Source organism: Neopelma chrysocephalum, unplaced genomic scaffold (genome assembly GCF_003984885.1).
Source record: "Neopelma chrysocephalum unplaced genomic scaffold, ASM398488v2 Primary Assembly neopelma1_43, whole genome shotgun sequence".
Taxonomy (NCBI): Eukaryota; Metazoa; Chordata; class Aves; order Passeriformes; family Pipridae; genus Neopelma; species Neopelma chrysocephalum.
This window is the reverse complement of record NW_020897702.1, coordinates 13,392,392-13,408,566: the sequence shown is the minus strand read 5'-3', so window position 1 is coordinate 13,408,566 and position 16,175 is coordinate 13,392,392. Positions and strand designations below refer to the sequence as shown.

At 35.5% G+C, this 16,175-nt stretch overlaps 1 long non-coding RNA gene across 1 annotated transcript; it reads left to right on the top strand.

Annotated features, from left to right (window-relative positions):
* Nucleotides 1-8,495: 8,495 nt before the first annotated feature.
* LOC113964947 lies at nucleotides 8,496-15,824 on the top strand. Its single transcript, XR_003533351.1, has 3 exons — nucleotides 8,496-8,560; nucleotides 13,752-13,937; nucleotides 14,348-15,824. It is a non-coding gene; the product is annotated as an uncharacterized LOC113964947 (long non-coding RNA).
* Nucleotides 15,825-16,175: the final 351 nt, after the last annotated feature.

The window sequence follows — 16,175 nt, the reverse complement described above, 5'->3', positions numbered from 1 at the left end:
TGCTCATGCCCTGACTTGCAAGAAAATCTTTCCTTTTAATTTAAGACAAATAGGCTTTTAGGGAGTGCGACACCATACTGCTCTTGAAAAAAAAAATCTAAAAGACTTCTGAAGCTTTTTATATCATTACAGCCACATTGTCACCACCTTTTCATTTTCTATTCAAGTCACTCCTTAGTTGGTGAAAGGTTAGAAATTGCATGACCCATTTCCTATACATTCGGAAAACCCAGTTAGTTTTTTCTTTCTTCACATTCATTTCACTGAAACTGTCTGAGTTGTTCTAGAGAATGAATGTCACTGCAGTTAGATTTGCATCTAGGAATCAAGATGAAAGGTCATTTGTGACAGCAGTCCAAACACGTGTTTACTGATGCCAAAACAACTTTTAAAGGTATTAGGTTAGATCATCACATTAAGTTTTGACAAAAATTGTTCCAATCATTTCCAACGTAGTGCTTTCCAAAATTAGATGTAGTGTTTTTGCAACTCAATTATTGTCTGTTATCACCTTTCTTTCTGTTTTCTCAAATTATTCCTAGGACAGTGGCCCAGCAAAACCTTTCCATTGATATGTCCCTGCAGGGGAATAGGCTCCCCAGCTCCTTTTAAGACTGTAAGAGCCTCCTGAGCTAACTTGTTACCATATACTTTAGAAAGCCAAGGATGAAGACTGCTGTTTTCAACCTGTGTTCAGTTGTAATCTGGTAGTCAGAGACAACCTGCTTGCTTCTTTCGGCTCCCAAACTTCCCTGTTAGAGCCCCTGTAGGGCTTTACCTTCTCTTCTACAGCACTGGAGAATGAGTGTCAATGTGGGAGAGATGTAAAAAGGAAAGAGGTGCTGTGATATTTATTGCCTGCCAGATTTTTAATACAGCCTTTCCTTAATTCTACTTCAGAGAGACAAACAGCTTACTCAGAGCAGTTTTGTATCTAGAGACTCTTTTACTTATTAAGTCAACCTTCATCTCCAGTAGGTTATATGAAGTTCTTCCTCATCCCTGCTGTTTCAAATAATGGTTCCACTTAAACTCCCACTTAAACATGGCATCCACTGACTGCAAAAATTTAGGAGTACATCATCTGTGCCTCCATCCTCCTCACGCTCTTCGAAGTTACATAGTTTCTGTTTGAAAATGGGCTGGAAAATAAGCATGTAGATTACTAAAAGTCAGTTTTTTGTTATTCTTTCCATTGCACTCAGGTCTCTCAAAGCATGTTTACACAATGAAATGATACTGAGGATTCCAAGACTTTACTGAAAAAACTAGCAATCTGCCTGGTCCTGCGCTGCAAGTTCTAGGATCTCAGTATGATGTTGCAACTGAGGTAGTTAGTGTTGCCTTTCCTCCAGGCTGCCTGGTGTGACTTTGCTACTTCCAGTCTGGATGAGCTACGCATGACAGCAGCTTAGGTCTGAGCTTTGACAGCCTATGCTCTGCACCACCTGTGGTAGGCCTTGATGTATAAACAACCTTGACTCCTGAGAAGTTTCTCCTCTGTTTTATTCCCCAACTGAAAGTAAAGAATCTCCAGAAATTAGCCCAAGTGGATGTCCAAGTGGATAGCTTTCATATTGCTCACACATGCCTCATAATTAAGAGCTAGACAAACAACGCCAGTAGGTACCCACATACTCAGTTCTCCAGGCAATGAATATTGTCCTTCTTTTTGACAGGCAGAAAGGAAAAGAAGTTGGACTCAAGGAGCTGAGTGAAATGTTTGGTTTTGGGAATAATACAATTCCATTCTAAAAATATTCCCTAAGTGTAGAATTTGAGCTCAGTAAAACTGGTGGAGAAGGATTTCAATTTTCATTTAGGATTAGAAAAGAGAGTTTTTAAAAGTCAACATTTATATTTTTATATGTATATATAATTACATATTTATGTGTTTATATATTTGTATTTATACCTATATTTAGGAAGCAGAGACACTATTTTCTGTCTTTCTCCTGATTTGATTTTAGTCTCATTGTTCTGGTTCATTTGGTCAGTGAATTTATCCTAAAATTGTGTCTCAAATTCTTTCTCCTTGCATCTGCAGATATTCTTCCTAATTACTGAATACTTCCAGGTTGTTTACATTCTTCCCCAGATAGGCCTGATGTTTCATTCTCTCTCACACTGCTTAAACATATTGTCTTAGCCAATTTTTTTCTCTTTCTTTTCCCTGCACCTCCCTCTCTTTTCTTTACTGTCAATTTTAATCTGTATTTTGAGTACAGGAAAGATTTCTCCAGAGTAGCAGCAAAAATGGTATTATGGAAATTCATAGATTGCTATGATCTTGGAGTTTTAAAATAGAACCATTGTCATAGCAATGCATATTCTTCCTATATAAAATATTCAGTCTTGCCTGTAGTTGATCTTCAATATCTGGGGCACTGGGCCTTTGCTTTTTTTTTGCAACACTTTTTCAAGTCTAACTTATTAATTACTACACATTGTAGAAAATTTAGCACTTTAACAGCCTTTCTTCTCTTTGAGCTAGATGATATTCTAGTGGAAAAAAAAAGCGGTCTGCTTGTGGATCAAAGATGGAATGATCTTTCACTGCATAGTTCACATGAGGGTTTTTTGCCCAACAATTTCTATCACATTATTAACCAGAGTCATTTTTTTTCCAAACCTTTCTGTCTTTCGAAACTTTTATTTCTAAAATCTTGTCTGGGGACAATGCTCCACTTTGTTCCATAAATTCAGTTTTCTATTGCTAAAAAAAGAAAACAACTTTCATGGTTGAAATAATGTATTAAGCTAAAGAGGTCACAGGTTGCTGTTTGAATACCCCAGAAAGCCAGTTCCTGCTTTTTCTTCCTTCTTCCTGATCCATCAACTGTTATGAGTTATACGGTATTAGCATTGGAATACCTTTTTTTAATAAAAATTAACATCTCTTTCCCCAGGAGGTAACAGGAAGACAAGCAAAAAATGAATAAACATATTCAGGTAAGCAAAATAACACTGAAATATTGTGTTTAATGGAACACAAAACAACACTGCACAACCACTGTCTAGCTACTTTTACAGTTTGGCTTTCCTGCAACTTTTGGAAGCATTTATTTTAAAGTCCTCTCACAGTGCAGTTTGATTTTAAAAGGACCCTTTTCCCTGATTTTAAAGGGACTCTTTTTCACATACCTAAAAAGTAGTTCACTTCCCTAATTGCATGCCATTATTTGTGATTTCTTCTTTCTCTTCTTTAGATGCAGAACTCTTGGCAATGTTACGTTTACCATAATGGACAAAAAAATGCAGTTGAAGGAGAAACTCTGTGTTATAACACTTTGTTAGATGAAGTATTTATTTAGATTAACATTTTCTCTGGAAAGTTTGGAATTGTACAACAGTGTCTTCTTTGCCAAATATGTTCTAACCCATATCTGTGACCAGTTTTGCTTCTGGGACTTTGATTTGTCTATAAGTCATGCAGAGTGTACTAACTTGTAGTTCAGATACGGCAAGTAAAGACATTCCAAGCTCCTAATTTAGCAGATAGAAATATCTTTTCCATTTAAGTTTGACTAGAGAGAGAAGGACTCTCCTAGAAAACAAAGGGTTATTGAATTCACAGGGATGAACAGTGTCTGCAAGAGAAAAAGAAGCATAAACAAAGAGATCTGTGGTGCTAATAAATAATGTGTAGAGTGTTATTTTATAAAAGTAAATAAAGCAGACATACAAAAATTAAACTTTTTCTACTTCATTACAGTCCCACTAATCAACATGGACAATACCTGATTCTTCTAGGAAAACTAGAGACAAATGACAATGAAAGTTATAATATTTCTGAACTAATAAGTAGTAATTTGGATTGAAAATAATTTATGGCTATAGTTGGCAGATTTGCTTGTTAGTGTTTTAAGTCACTGGTTTCCATTTGGACATTGAACCATTGACTGTAACTTTTTGGATGTAACCATCCAGACAAGTTGTTATCCAACTAACAGTCCACCTTTCAAACTCATAACTTTCTAAATTAGAGGTAAGAATGTTGTGGGGGACCATATCAAAGGCCATGCAGATATCTAGATAGATGACATGTATCTCCTTCCTTCACTGGTGCAGTTACTTCACAGTAGAAGGCCACTAGATTAGTTGGGCATGATTTTCCCCTCATGAAAATATGTTGCTGTCTCTAACCGTCTCCCTGACTTCCATATATTACAACAAATTTTCCAGGAGGATCTGTTCCATGATCTTACGAGGTACAGAAGTGAAGCTGACTGGTCAGTAGTTCCAAGGGTCCACCCTATTGTCCTTTATAAAAATGGAAATGACCTTTTAATTTTTCAAATCACTGAGGACTTCACCTGACTGTCATGGCTTTTGACATAGGAGGGAGAGTAGTGCGGCAACTGCATCAGTCAGTTCCATCAGGACCATGGGATACATCTTCTCAGGTTCCACGGACTTACATATATTCAAGTTTCTTATGTGGTCTCTAATCTGCACTTCACTTATATTTGATCTTCATTTATGATGAAAAGGACTTCATTGCCCTATTCCCTGACTTATGATTCATCTTGAGAGATGTGAGAAGAGTGATTACCACTGAAAAAGGAGTCAAAAGTACTGTTGAATGAATCAGCCTTTTCCATATTAGTTGTCACTGTTTCTCCTGGTGTTTTGAAGGCAGTCCAGAAATACAATTCCACTTTACAAATAATAAAAGTCGTATTTATTCAGACCTTTTCAGATGCTATGGAAAGTTACAATACTGAAATTTCTTCTGGAATGTATCTTATATAGAAGGTTTTTTCCGAAATTTTTATATGTGCACAAAACTTGTTTGGTTTTATTTTACAGACACTTTATTTAATAATAGTGTTTTGCTCAAAAAAAAGCACATTTATTTAAGGTGATAGATTAACCTTTTTTTACTTTACTTTATCTTATATGTATCTATCATAGAAGCATAGAACCATGGAATCTCAGAATGGGTTGGTTTGGAAGGTACTTTCAAGATCTCCCATGCTACGGACAAGGACACCTTCCACTAAACGCTCTCAGCCTGTCTTCATAGGAGAGTTCTTCCAGCCCTCTGATTATCTTTGTGGCCATCCTCTGGACGCACTCCAACAGGTCCACATCCTTCTTGTGTTGGGGACTTCAGAGCTGGATGCAGCACTCCTGATGGGGTCTCATGAAAGCAGAGTAGAGGGGGAGAATCACCTCCCTCCACCCACTGGCCACACTGCTTTTGTTGCAGCCCAGGATACAGCTGGCTTTCTGGGTAGCAAATGCACATTCACAACAACACTTTCTCCTCAGTGCTGCTTTCAATCCATTCTCTGACCAGTCTGCATTTGTGCTTGGGATTGCCCTAACCCAGGTGCAGGTCCTTGTACTTGGCCTTGTTGAACATCATGAGGTTCACACAGACATACCTCTCCAGCCTGTCCAGGTTCCTCTGGATGTCATCTCTTCCCTCCAGTGTGTTGACCGCACCACACAACTTGGTGTCATCAGCAAACTTACGCTTGATCCCACTGTCCATGATGCTGAGAAAGGTGTTAAACAGTGCTGGTCCCAACGCTGATTCCTGAGGAACACCACTCATCACTGGTCTCTCCCTGGACATCGAATCATTAACCACAGATCTTTGACTGTGACCATCCAGCCAAATCCTTATCCACGGAGTGATCCATCAATCAAATCCATGTCTCTAGTTTAGAGCTAAGGATGTTTTGTGGCACAGTGTACAATGCTTTGCACAAGTCTAGGTAGGTTATGTTAGTTGCTCTTCCCTTATCCACCAACACTGTAACCCCATCATAGAAGGCCACCAAATTTTTCAGGCATTATTTACCCTCAATGAAACCATTAAGGCTGTCAGCAACCACATCTTTATTTTCCATGAGCCTTAGCATGGATTCCAGGAGGATCTGCTTCCTTATCTTGTCAGGCACAGAGATGAGACTGACTGGCCTGTTCCAGCCCTCAAATGTGTGCAACCCCACAGACACAATTGCTGCAGAAATCTTTGAGGCATTTTAAATGCCACGTAACCAAGTAGGAAGGAGTAATTGTTCCTCTCTCTGCTATTCCTATGGGGACTGTAAAGAGAAAGTTTGTGAGCGCTTCTAATTCACTTGTAAAATCTCTGTTTAAATATCTTCACCAGTAACTAGAAACCTGGATGTTTTCACACAGAAATGTGTGAGAAGATGACACACACTTGTGGAATTGAACAAAGAGAATAGTAACTGCTGGTGAGCAGTTACTCATCGTAAGAGGCTGAGAGGTTTCTTCTGAAGCTCTGGCAGACCTTTCTGGAAGACTGTCTGACCACAATTCAGGTAACATTACGGTGGGTGCAATTGTATTGTGCTACATATTCATTTCTACCTACTTGCAGAAAGGGGTTTCATGTACATGGATGTTAAGGAACAGAAAACTAGATAAATTTGAGTGGCGTGATCTTAACAGATATAAACTGTCTTTGCTGGCTGGTAAATCAACCCAAAAAAGTGCTACAAGCTTATGTCTCTAAACAGCATTTAGGTAAAGAGGATCCCTTGAAGTTGTAACTAAAGTTTACACTGAAACAAATTTCTTGAAGGTGTAATAACAGCTGGAAGCTTTCTCAAATAGAAGTGCAAAAGACTGTGGTTTAGCTCCAGTTTTCCATATTTTGTTACTTGTTGTTTGGGGTTTGGGCTTTTTTTTTTTTTTTCATTTGTAGAGAGAATTATTCAACACAGTAAATTTCAGTTCCCATGTTTGTATACATTTGACATACTTTAGACGCAAAGAAAATCTCTGCAATGTATTGAAAGGCAATATCCTTGAATTTCTATCAGGAAGAACAATTATCAGTAGCTTAGATTACAGTCATTGCTTTGCTAAAATGGAATTTTAATCAGGTAGGGATAAAAACATTTAATTCGCTATGTGAAAGTCTTATACATAAAACATCCCTTTTTAGCTGTAATATTCAATTCTATACAAGCTGTTTAGTAGCTCTTCTTATGACTCCAAAACATCAGTTTCACATATACAGAACATCAAAATCCTTGTTGCTTCAGGTGGATTTTTCTGTTATCACTGCTCCCAGAGTGGCCTGTTAAGCTGGATAAGTATGCTATCTTTTTTCCAGAGCATAATGGAGTTGTTAGAAATGATATATAAAAATTACTGTCTACAAATCAATCATTTTTGCAAGACATATGAGGGAAAAAAAAGACATCAAGAGCATTTGCAGGTAATTAAAGGGGTTTGTGATTATTTTTTTTAAACTAAAATGTCCTTCATTTTGTGATTGGTAACTATATGTCTGTAATGGCAATTCACTGCTTACACATCTGTAACACTCTTTGCAATAGTTCTATCATTCCTTATTCTTCTGAATCCAGTTATTCAGGATTGTGAGAAAATGTTTCACATATATTCTAATTAAATAAAATCCATCTCTTTTTATGAAAATGCTGAATTTATTAATTCTGTATACATGCATTTCTTTCAGTCTTCTCTTTCTTCCATTACTTGGTCTAAGAGCTGATATTCACTGAAACAAATTCACCTTGGAATGAGTTAAATATTTCATAAACTTGATTTAATTGCTGTCATTTCCAAGAGCTTCTCTACTCAGGGGACACTCTTTTTATAGGAACCCTATTGGATTTTTTACTGTCAATAAAATTTTTTTAAACATCATTAAGTTAGATTTTAAGGGTGAATGAACCTCTGGAGTTTTTCTCCTGATGGCTGTTAATTTCAAATCTGCAATATTTATTCCTCTTCCAAATCTTAGATTCAGTTCAGGCTTAACAAGAGAAACAATGGTAAAGGTATATGTACACCTTTAAATGTTTTTATTTGTACGTCAATCACCATTGTGTACTTTGCTATGGATAATATTTTTCATGCATTTTCAATATGTAAAATTGAGAAAAAATAATAATTGAAGAGATTAAATGACCTAATATTAAAAATTATACAGCAGTATCATTTTGATTACTTCTTTCTGTCTATTTTTTAGATTAATCGTGTTATAAACTCTTTCCTAAAATGAAGTTTAAAAATGCATTCACTTATAGTATGTCACTCTTGTGACATACAATCATGCAAGATTTTTCAGTAAGAAAATAGCAAATGCTATTAGAACTTGGAACTAAGTTCAAGATTCTATAACTTCTTTGGAAATCATTAAATGAAATTATATTTCTAATCTTTCTGAATTTTCCTTGTGCATGCTCATCTGTGTTTATGTGTACAGATAATACATTGAGCCATAAATATTTTTATCCCTAAGTTCAAGCAGCGAAACAATAGTATGTTTGTTCACATCTGCAACAGTATGAAGAGCATACACGATTAGCCAAACAGTGAATAAATGATCTATCACATTTAAAAGAGCACTAAACCTACTGTAGTTTAGAGACAGGTAAGACAGTCACAGAGAAAGAGAAATAGAAGGAGCATATTTAAATAAAGATTCCAATTGTTATTCTTCTAAAAAATTTTTCTTGCTATTTTCTGACCATACAGGCAGATGATTTGTAGTCTGATTTGGAGTCTCAGAACAAAAATATGTTACTTTCTGTAAAGTCAGGTGGGTGTTACGTTCTGGAAAATTTGATAGTTGTGTTTTCTGATGATTCATAACAATTTTAAGTTATTTCAGTGACCTTTTAAGTATGATACAGAACATAAATTAGTAAAAATAGGGTTTTTTTCCTCATTATTTGACAACTGCAACAAATTATTCACTGATATAGCATAGATATGTATCTTTGTACCCATATAATTGATCTGCAATTTATGCATGTGCAGAATAATCTACAAGTTGGTTTTATAGTAAAAAAGGATTTTAAAAATTATTACGATTTTCACTTTTTCAGATTTGATCTTAGGATATTCAAACAGAAGTGGATACCCAAAAATACCTAAATTGCATTAGTCATAGTGTTCTCTACTTTGATCAAGCATCTCACTCTAGTATGAGTCTTATATATAATCCATTTTAAATGTTGTAGAGATAGCTATAAACAACATCATGTGTCCTATAAAGAAGCAAAACATTTAAACACACATCAGTGGATGTGTCCAGCTGGAAAATCAAAGGGTTTTGGCCTGATGGATAATATAGGAATCACATATGAGTGACTGAAGTTGCCTCTGGTTATATACATGTTTTGTTGGTTCTGGCCCTTTCCTGTAAAATCAGATCAAATGTCTTTAGTGTCAGTAAGGATATCAAAATTATTGGGCCAAAACCTCTGAATGGGACAAATTGTTTGACAGGTTGTACCTATAAGGTCTTGTGGAGCTTCTTTGAAGAATGTAGCTCTCATTACTTTAGCAAGTTGTGTGGCTCAACAAGGGTGGGTTTGTAGACACAAACAGTTCTCACCAAGAATCTGATGACTACACTACGTGCCTTTCATAAAAGTTAAATTTGGAATGGGTTTAGGCTGATGAGTTGGACTGAGCATCTTTAGCAGTTGAAGTATATTAAGTACTCTCCTGGAGTGAACTTTCTGCTTTAATTTTGTCAAAAAGAGTCCAGTTTGTAATCTGAAATATCTGAAGTTTTCATGAAATAGAATTGTTGTGTGGACTCATGTCTCAAGGTTCATTTTAGCATCTAACAGAAGTTGTGAATCTCAAAAGCAGTTCACATGCACATATATAATTTCTCTGTTTTCCTCCTCATTGTGTTCTGTGAAAATGTTTTAAACATTTTTGGATATCATAACAATTCTCACAGGCATATATGGAGCTAACATATTAAAAAATATGACCCAATATTTTTAAAAAAATATAAACAGATTCTGTGTGCCAAATATCTATAGTATTCATCCAAAAAATTATTATACATTTGTGATGGTTTCAGACTAGGCCTTCCTGGAAACCGGCTTGTAACCAGGAAGGAACTAGGAAAGTGACCAAGGAAGTATTCCATGCTATTCCTTTAAGTAACCTGTGGTATAAATAAGGCATTGATAAGAGAGTTCGCTCTCTTCCTTTCCGGCGAGGTTGGAGAACGGTGGTCCCTGTTTTGGTCTGGCTTATCTGGAGCTGAGGCCTACAGTGACTGCTGTTATCTGCCACGTGTGAGGGGAGAGTGCTGGGCTGCGTCCAGACGTCCTGCTTCTCTCAAGGGAAGTGGTGAGCTCTTACCAATCTTTCAGTTTGCTGGTTGCCGGGCTTTTAGATCGTGTAGATCTGTTTTGTTTTTGTCCCTTTTCACCCTACTTTATCCTTTTCCCTTCTCCCTTCCCCCTTCTTCCCTTTGGGAAGCTATCTGGGGTCATAGATTCATATATATAATTCTCATTGTATATCTCTGTTTTATATGTAAAATATATATATTTTTGCTAGACCTTTGGCTACTTGGGTTTTTTTTTTCCTTCCCTCTCTGAGAAGGAGACTCTGTTGTCAAGTTTCAGAAACTTGGCAGGAAGCCAGCTCCAAACTTGCACAACATTCAACAAATAATTCTTATGTTCATGAAAAAATATCTTCTTTTTTATCAGCTTTGCTTCAAATCACATTATGAAGTAAATGATATAGAACCATAACATGTAATAGAAAGTCATTTTATATCATGATGACAAGTATAAATAAATAAAAATTCCATTGTAAAATTTAAAAATAATTGACTGAACCAAAGTGTGAAAAATGAGTACTGAAATGAATGTCAAAGTAAGGAAAACAAATTAGAAAAAAAACCAAACCAAACCAAACCAAGAAAAAGAACCCCCCCCCAAACGGGACTTAATTACTTACAATGCGATAATTGTGAGCTTTTCAAAAGCAACTTAAAAAAACCCTTAACCCCTTTCATGATGCATATCTACAGTGAGATCTACAACTCCCTTCTCTTCCTTCTCCTTCCTTCCACTGCTGCTCTCTTTCCCTTCCCTCTTCCTCCTTCTTCTCACTATATGTGTGTTGTGTACCAGTTCATCAATACATTATTTGAGAACCTTGTGAGAACTTTTGAAAATCCAATGCTTATTTTATAATTTAGGCATAAAAATATAGAAGAAAAACTAAAGAAAAGAATGCTTGAAAATAATTAACATTCAAAGAAACTATGTTTATTGTATAAATTGTACCAGAATTAGTTACAGCAACCTCTTCCAATACTGATAACTACTGAATAATAAACATTTTAAGGAAGGAATAATTTGAAATACAGAATGTACATTGTAACACAACATGTACTATGTAAATCATATACCAGTTCAAGTAATTATTCCCACACTATTAAACATAAACTGTAATTTAATTCAAGCTTTACCCTGACACATGATATTCCAAAATGATACGCAGGCCAAACCGTATTAAAAATGTGTGAGTGTAATATGTTTCAACTAAACAAGTAACTGAAAATTGGAACTTGTTCATTATTTCCACTATAGAGAGAAATTGATAATGGAGTTCATGGTGTAATACTAAAATTTTTACAGTTTTCATGGTCAAGTTATTAATTCTCTCCTTGTTGTTTTAGGGTTTGTTCCTTTTTTTTTTTTTTGTCCACAGAGATGGTGATAATTCAAACCATCCCTGTACCTCTGTCTGCAGGATATCCAAAGTACCAACACCCATCACAGACTTATAGATGGTTCAGGTAGTAAAATTCATGGAAATCTGGTAGCATAAGTCACAGGAAAAATGGATTTGAGGAGACATTAGAGAGCCAGATTTTATTCGCGTGCCTTGAGCACTCATTGCGGTACTTCTTTAAATGTTAAAAGGCAGCTAGTGTTGTTCTGGAAATATGGCATCATCTTATTTTGGTATTCTGTGAAAAGACAAAAAACAATTTGGGTTTGGAACATAAGTTCCCACTGTCCTGACTAAGTCATTCATACATAATTTTCATATTATTTCTCAAAAACAGAAGATGTTAAACTTAGCCATCTCACAAGCCCTTCATGACAATACTTCACCCCAAATCCAGCTGTGATGGGGATCAAAATAACATAACTTATATGACTCTAGATAGAAGGAAATTAAATATTTCACTTAAGAATATTTATGTGGTGATATTCCACATTTCCAGAGGTTTTTATCTTCAGCAGAGCATTGTATAATGTTTTAGGAACTAGAGACAAGCTTTCTTCCAACCACCAGTTTAGCCAGAATTATTCTGTCCCTAAACTTCTCCATGGAAACAAACCCAAATCCTTGTCTGTTTGTTCCTGCTGTCTGAAAACCAAGGCATATACAGATACCACAAAACCAATCAAATGCTAACCTTAATTGCTGTGAAGATCTGCGATATTACTTGGATAGTGAAGCTCATCTTCTGCTATCTCTTAGTTTATAGGCTCTGTTTCATGCATTAATGTCTATTGTTCTATTTTCTCCATCACAAAAGTAATTTGATGCTGGTTTTTTGGTTTTGTTTGCTTCCTTGTTTGTTTGGATTTTTTAATTTAAATTTGTCATTAAAGAGGCCAACTGTTTTACTCAGCAGTTTTCTTATGGTTTTATCCAATCCCCAGCCCCAAAACAACAACAGAAGAATTTACATTAAGGAAAAAATATTCTATAAATAAAATATCAGCAGAAACATAATGAGAAGACAGGAGAATTAGACTGAAACATTTGGACATTGGGTTTTTTTCTTGTCACACTTTTACATTAAAATTTATAGATTAAGACCAATTTTGTGGAGGTATGAAATTCCCAAGAAGCTGACTTAACTTTCACTAGCAATTCAGTCCATGGTAAGACAAGAAAGAGAATTACAGTTGCTGGCCAAAATCCTTATAGACAAAGACTAGAGCTTTCTATATTCTGGAAACAGTAAACATTGAGTATGCTTATCGTTAAAATGACATATGCCATTCGGAGTCACACTGTGATTTGTATCTATAGAGTATGAGCAAACAGGTTAAATAGATCCCGTATTAGATCAATCTATATAATTGGGGAAAAAACCCAATGAGGTGACTTCCTGGGTTCCCATGCTAGTACTCTGCTCTGTAATAGAAGTAGTAACTTTTGAAGGGACCTAAAGGTTTAGGATAGTTACTTTAAGTACAATATGATGCTTTTCTACAGAATAGTTGAGTAGAAAGGATGATAGGCAGCTGTAATGCAGGGGGTGACAATAAAGCAGGAGAAAACCATGTTAAATTTATATACAAGAGAGAAACAGGTATCAACCAACTTTGCTTCCAACACTTCAGGGGTGGGACAAATGTAGCATAAAGAAGTTCTTATATCCTGAGTCCATGACTGAGGGTATTCAATAGATTTGTGCAATTGGAAAGGAGCTTTGAAGCTGTCCCTTAAGAATCTGTAGTGTGAGATCTTGGTAAGTGGTGGTCTTGTGAAAAATATTGCTCACCTAGGGGTAATTATTTGGTTTAACCTTTATCAGAGGTCTGTTTGAGCTCACTTCAGTGTACAGTAGTTGTTCAGCTTCACCTATATAGATGTTCTTGGAGGGCCTACATTTTGCTCTAGGGGGGTGCCATTTGAAAAGTAATAGGGGAGACTTGAACATGTATTTCAAGATACAAATAGCATTTCTTTAATAACTTTTAGGCTTTGTTTTAGCTCATGATGGTATGTGATTGCTAAGGGTGTACTATCAGTGACACATTTTGATTTTTGTACTAAGTTTTCATATGTTTCTTCCAGAGGTCATTCAAAGATGCAGTCTGGAAAATAGTTTGGTGGTGCAGTTTTCTTTTACTCAGATGAACTGGGTATATCAAGCAAACCTTTAATGTCCTGGTTGTATATCACAGAATTTTTTGTGTTGTTTTTTTTTTCAGGTGTTTACTGGCTTTTCTGATCTGTGAGATATGTAGCAGTTTGTTGGAGCAGCTTGTAGTTTATCATCTCATGGTGCCTCTGGTGTCTGAATTAATAGCAAGGAAGCTGCGGCTGGGGTTGATACAGAAGCATGTCAGAACTGGATGATGGAGAGATGGTAGATATGGAATTCGTGATAAAAATTGGTAAGTCAAGGTTAACACAGATGTTACAGTTGTCATCTAAGGATGTTAGCTACACTAAAATATAGTTATTTAGATTCAGTTCCTTAAAAATATTAATGAAATTGAAGGCATATTATGAACTACTTATGTGCACTGTCTTGACAGTAGTAGTTGTGAACTCTGTTGAAACTGTTGTTTATTAAATGTACTTTTCTCTTGCATAAGAACTTAGCACATATGAGGTAATGACTCACTGTTTAAACTGGAATTCCAAGTGCTGGTTCTTAGTTGTTGATGTGTTGCTCATGGGAAGGACCAAATTAATAATCATACTAGGGCTTCTGCTACTCAAGCAAATGGGACATTCTACCACTCATGAATAAAATTGTATTTCAATTTTTTATAAATTTCCAGTTCTCCATTTGATACAGTTCTGGCAAGGGAACCTTTCAAGATGTAATAACTGTGAATCCAATGTGGAAATTGTTTGCTGCTCTTTCGGAATGTAAATAATTTCACCAAAGCCAGAGTCATGAATATCTTCCCAACATTAAGGATATGCTTTAGCAGTCAGATCTGAGAATTTCCAATACAAAAACTTTAAACATCACTAGCATCCACTGGACTTTGCTGAATAACCTCATTGAATAGAGCATTTTGGAGAACATTAGTAAATTGTTCTACTGAGAGCCTACACTGCTCCCATTAAAGTGAATACCAATGCCTCAGAGTTTAGAAATCTCACAGTTGCAGCCATATTGATGTCAACTACATCTGAGGCCACTTCATTTCTCTCCTTAAATTAGTGGGTTCTATATCTGCTGGTTCTGTGCTCTTCACACGTTTAGAGAACAAATGTAATGAAATCAGGTAACCCTGAGACAATTATGAAAAATATTAGGAAAACAATAAATGCACTGTATTTATTTATATATATCTCAGTGAGAGAGCAAAAGTGAGCAACGTATTTTTAGAAAGCCAGCAGAGGGTATATGCCAAAGCAGTTGCATGGATATATAACTATTAATCAGAGTAAGAAAGGATGTCAAAAACATTATTAGTACTGATAGTTTTGTAACTGGCCATCAATAGAAAACTCTTTCACCTCCAGGTTGAAAGGGTCAAAGTAAGTCTGCATCCCAGGCAGCAATAAACTGGCCATTTTACGTCAACTAATATCTGCCTTGCATTAGGGACTGTTATATCAGTGAAGGATTTGTCCTTTGAATAAAACATTAAATCAAAGTCTTTTCTGCTCTGTAGGCATTATGGATAACATGACATGACTAATAGGAGAGTAATAATGATTAGAAATCTCCAAAGACTTCTGACTTGATGTTTATCAAATGTACATAGTGGATAATGAAAGCAGTTTATAAAGACTTCAGCATCAAAAAGTTTAATACACAGGAGGTGGGACTTCTTAAGCACAAATATCCCATTCTATTTCAAACAGACTCAAACTCTAGTGAAGACATGGGCTGAAATAGGACATTTCTAAAGCAACTAAGTGACCTTCTGCGTTCACTGTGTTCTATTGACTTTCAAAATCATAATTTTTGTGGTTGTTTAAATATTTAACTAGAAGAAGGAGGTGGAAAAATGGTGAAAACAGACAGATTTTAGAAACCTGAAAAGAGATTAATTTTTCATTGTAATCTAGTTTATAAACAGAAGATGAATAATTTCCCTGTGTTCCTCTGTCATATGTAATGCACTATGTATTCATGTACATTCCAAAGCTATAGTCCATTAAGCCTATTGTATTTTCCCAAAATTAAATTTTAAACTTGCAAATGTAGTTATGTGTATTGACTATCATGATTCTGTGAAATGCTGTGGAAATTTCAACAAGACTGTATAAAGTTATAAAAATGGAGCCCACAAATAAAGTTGCCATTCAACAGTATTTAATGGGGAACTCATTTCAATCCTAAACTCTAATTTTTAGACATGACAGAATTTGCAACATAGCTTGAAGTCTTCTAGTTTTGCTGTAAATCATCATCAGATGCAAAAGAAAATTTTTCCAGTATAAAAAAAAAAAAGTTGTTTATGCCTGTTGTATTCATATATGAGATTCTAGAAAAATGTTAACAGAACATGATAATTAATGCCATGGAGTTCTGTTTTGTCTATTTCTGTGGTTTTGTATTTAAATCTCTTCTCTACTTAAACATGAATACAGCTTTACAACATGTTTTAGCATTTTCTTTTCAGGTATTTGTCCCTTTGTTTGTTCTTATAGCTATTTCCTTT